Here is a 5,237-nt window from a genome sequence, read left to right as displayed (position 1 = left end):
ATACATCAGTGTCTCTTTTGCTGTCTCGTACACAGGGTTATTGTTACCATCTTTCTAAATTCCATATATATGCGTTAGTATACTGTATTAGTGTTTTTCTTTCTGGCTTACTTCACTCTGTATCTCACCAGTCTCCTCTGTCCATGGAATTTCCCAGGCAAGAATACTGGAGTGGGTTGACATTTCCTTTTCCAAGGGATCTTCCTCACCAAGGGATCTAACCTGGGACTCCTGCATTTGCAGGCAGATTTTTAATCACTGAGCCAACAGGGAAACTACAATAAAGACATTACTTAAAATTTAATTATTTTAAAGAATGTGATTTTATCACCTTTCGTCAGATTTTAAAAATTGCAATTTCAGTAAAACACTAATGATCATCTTTCCTAATCACTAAGTTTTTAAGTAGTTTGTTATATGGTACTAGGTAATCAAAAAGCTTATTGCTATTACATAATTTACATTGTTAATCTAAAAAATTGGTCTTGATTCCCTGACCTGCTGAGGCATTTTAACTTATAGTATGTAAAACACTACTCTAGACTTTCTACTAAACAATATACAGCTTCATAAATTTTTACATGGGAAAAAATAAAAGAAATCCTAAATCTAGTATAGTTTGTTGGATAATTTATGGGTTTTATTGAAAAAAAAAAAAAAAAAAGCAATGACCTTAGTCCAGTTTCCAGTTCTTGAAAAATTTCTTTACCTTTCTGAGCTTTAATTTTCTTTTCTGTATTATAAAAGAGTAATTCTTACATAAAGATTGTTAAAAACATGATAAGAAATAGAAAGCTAGAAAACACCCCATATCAAAAATTAGTATGAAAACATGTATATGTTTCTGCATTTATCACTCCATCTAAAAATAAATGATAATAAAAGCAAAGTTAATAATTTTTTTAGCAATTCAGTTTAAGCAAAAACAAATACTAGCAGAAGTACAGCCTTGAAATATGCCTGTACTGTTTTCAGTAATTATTGACTCTAGCTTTGTTGGTGAAAATATCATGTTTCAGTGAAAATTGCTTTCTCATTTCTCTGATCTGCAAGTGTGGACACAGTTTTAGGTAAATAAGACTAAACTATACCAAGACAAGCTTGACTTTGAATTCTGCAAATTGGATTTCATTGACCTTTTTCCTTCTGAGTTAGAATTCCTCTTGTACTTTAGGATGAACTTCCTGGTTTTCTCCAAGCCTTTTAACTCTTCTTTCCAACTAGATACCATTCTTAAGCCAACCATTTGCACTTGTTAGGTAATTAAATATACCTGAGCATGAATGACATTGTATAACATGTTGCCTCCAGTGTATTTCCTTTCACTTTAAAGGTGGAATGAAAGTTTGATTCTTTTATTATTGTCACTATGAACAGGAGAGAAAAATGAGACTGAAGGCCTTGGGTATAGGTATGGACTAACATTATACTTCATTTTCTCACAAGGCTGACCGTGTGAGACAGATGATGACTGTGATTGATGAACAGAAAGGAAAGAATTTAGGTGATTCTGCTTCCCAAGAGAGGACAAGTTCTCTTGCCCTTCCTGGAGGGCAGGAGCTATCTTATGAGCTTATCTTTATGAGCTATCTTGTAGTTAGAGCATGTTCCATTCTTATACTCTTTTTCTAGTTATTCTTGTAATGACACAATAAGACATCACCCAAGATTTTCCTGAATCCCACCTCAAGCTTGTGTACAAATACATTGTTAAAGTTATGAATGTGAGCTTTTAAAGTCAGACACACTAGGTTTCAGTTAATTTCTGTTTCCCACTTTTTTGCTGACTGACCCTGGACTTTACTTTTATGACACTCAGATTTTTCATTGTAAAATTCACCGAATAATACTAGTCACACAGAATCATATTTTTCAACTAAATGAAATGCCATTTATAAAGCATCTCATATAGTATGTGAAAGATGCATATTAAATCCTAGTTATTATCATCCTTATGAAAGTGAAAGTTGCTCAGTCCTGTCTGATTCTTTGTGACCCCATGGACTACATAGCCCATGGAATTCTCCAGGCTAGAGTACTGGATTAGGTAGCCCTTCCCTTCGCCAGAGAATCTTCCCAACCCAGGGACAGAACACACATTGCAGCCAAATTCTTTACCAGCTGAGCCACAAGGAAAGCCCAAAAATACTGGAGTGGGTAGTCTATCCCTTCCCCAGCTGATCTTCCTGACCCAGGAATTGAACTGGGTCTCCTGCATTGCAGGTGGATTCTCTACCAACTGAGCTATCAGGGAAGCCCTCACCATCATCATCCTTATAATTCAGTATAAATTTGAGATCCAGGGCTTCCTTGGTGGCTCATATGGTAAAGGATCCACCTGCAATGAAGCAGACCTGGGTTCGATTCCTGGATTGGGAAGATCTCCTGGAGTAGGGCATGGCATCCCAATCCAGTATTCTTGTCTGGGGAATTACATGGACAGAGGTTCCCTGGTAGCTCAGATGGTAAAGCGTCTACCTACAATGCGGGAGACCCGGGTTCGATCCCTGGATCAGGAAGATCCCCTGGCGAAGGAAATAGCAACCCACTCCAGTATTCATACCTGGAAAATCCCATGGACCGAGGAGCCTGAGGGGCTACAGCCCATGGGGTCGCGAAGAGTTGGACACAACTGAGTGACTTCACTTTCACTTTTCACTTTCAGGAGTCTGGCAAATTATAGTCATGAGCTCACAAAAAGTTGGACAGGACTGAGCAACTAACACATATACACACACCTTTATTCCCTAACCTGAGCAAGGGATTGGAAATAATATTAAATACTTATAGAAAGGTAGACATTTTTAGCAAATTAGGTGTTATGCTAGTCAGGCATCATAACAAATCTACAAAGTAAATTTTGTTATTTCAAATTTTTATGAGGTGTAAATAATTCACATAGTTGTATAGGTAAATCAGACCTTTTAATTAAAATATATAACTTCAAAATCCCTGCTCTTCCACACCATGCTGTCCTTTTCCCATATTCTCTCAATATATATTTCTAAGACTAGGTGTAGGTCATGCTTTGAAGAACAATTTACATAATTCAGAACTATATTTATGGGTCCTTTATTACCATTCTTCTCTGCACTTATTTTGCACTTAAGAAAGCATCCATATTTATCCAGGGACATTTTTTGCTACTGGTAAGAATGTTTATTTACTTTTTAATGAAGAACTGAGGTGCTGAATGTGTCTCTGTGTAATACAGGGATTTGGTAGAACTAACACTTATATGATTATTTTTAAACACTTTCAAAAAACATCTCATCTATAATTTTATCTAATTCTCATACCCATCCTATCAAATAGGCCCAGCAGATGTTATTCAGCTTTTAAGCCCAGGATTCAGAAAAACAAGACAATAAGTACAGTAGACTAATTGGATCTATGTAATTCAAGGTTTACTGAGAATCAGTGGGAAACAAACATTTATTGCTCGCTGGTCTTTACATGACTGACTTGTATGAGTGTATTAGTGATGTCCTTCCCAAGGAAGGTCATGCCAAAGGTACATGAGCAGTGCCCAAAGGTACATTGGGATATCCTAACAGCAGCCTTCTCCTACTTCTCAGATGTGACACTTACCTAATGTATTAGAGAAAGGAATTATTTGTCCAAGAGATTTATTGGTGGCTATACTGAGAAAAGTAAGGAGGGAACTTGAGGAGCCTGAGAAAATTATGACTCTGCAATGCTGTTTGACTCCTATGAAAGAGATAGGGAAGACAGGCAGGAAGGAAAGTGGTAGACTATCTAACTTCTAAGAATGTTTGGGCCAAGCTGGAAAAGAAATCTGTAGAGTCAAAGTGTTCCATTAGAAGAATTTTCTATCTCTTAGCAATAGGCGTAACTTAGTCATTTTAGTATCCTGTTCAGTCATTGGCTGGGAGCAGGCCTTACTTTAAAATAAAGTTTAAATAAGGAAATAGATTTTAGAGGGCACAATATGGTATCAGCAATCACTTAGGATCCCCACACTAGGGAATCTGAAAAGTAGATTTCATGTTCATCACAGGCAGGATGCTCCTTTTTATTGGAAATCACCCTGTTTACCTTGCTTGCTTTTAGTAAAGACCTTCTGGACTCAAACTGATATGAGCTTTAATCTTAGTTCCCAGTTTTCTAACTTTGTGTCTTTGAGCAATTTCCTAACCATTCTATTCCAGTTGGTAATAATCTGGAGAGGATATTATGACTTCTATCTTTACATCTTTCAAGTGTGTGTGATAAAAATGTACCCTCTAGCATTGTGTCAATCAAAGAGATAATATGTATTAAGGACTTAATAATAATCATTAGGTAAGTAAATAATAAAAAACTATCATTATTATTATAATAAAAGCTACTACTACTACTAAGTCACTTCAGTCATGTCTGACTCTGTGCAACCCCATAGACAGCAGCCCACCAGGCTCCCCCGTCCCTGGGATTCTCCAGGCAAGAACACTGGAGTGGGTTGCTATTTCCTTCTCCAAGGCATGAAAGTGAAAAGTGAAAGTGAAGTTGCTCAGTTGTGTCCAACTCAGCAACCCCTGGTAGACTTGAGCCTACCAGGCTCCTCCGTCCATGGGATTTTCCAGGCAAGAGTACTGGAGTGGGGTGCCATTGCTACATAAATGAATTTAAACTTGTTTATTATTTCTAAGACAAACATTTTTTCTGAAAGTAATTCATGTTTTGGAAGGTATCTAAAAATATATTTCTAAAAACTGATTTTGAATTAGATATTATCAAGAAAAATGAAGAAATTTGAGTAAAATGATAAAAATCCTGCATTATGAATTTTGAATGATTCACAACTTCTTACTCTGGCATGGCAAATAAAATCATGACATTGCATTTTAGTTGTCTTTGTAAGACAGAACTTGAGGAAATTGAAATAAGTAAACTCATGCTCAAAAAAGAAGTCTTTTTCCAATAATGAATGTATCCCAATATGTTTTCAGTTGAAACAAAAAGTCTGATGCATGTTTATGTTACTTTTATTATTTTCATAATTGTCTGCTTTGACTCATTCATCAAAAGTAATACCTTTATGATATTGTTGATATAAAGGGGCTTCTCTGGTGGCTCAGACAGTAAAGACTCTGCCTGCAATGCAGAAGACCCCAGTTTGATCCCTGCATTGGGAAGATCCTCTGGAGAAGGGAATGGCAACCCACTGAAGTATTCTTGCCTGGGGAATTCCATGAACAGAAGAGCATGGTGGGCTACAGACCATGGGGTTGCAG

Source organism: Bubalus kerabau, chromosome 6 (assembly GCF_029407905.1).
Source record: "Bubalus kerabau isolate K-KA32 ecotype Philippines breed swamp buffalo chromosome 6, PCC_UOA_SB_1v2, whole genome shotgun sequence".
Taxonomy (NCBI): domain Eukaryota; kingdom Metazoa; phylum Chordata; class Mammalia; order Artiodactyla; family Bovidae; genus Bubalus; species Bubalus kerabau.
The sequence above is the reverse complement of the archived record's forward strand: the minus strand, read 5'-3'. Positions refer to the sequence as shown.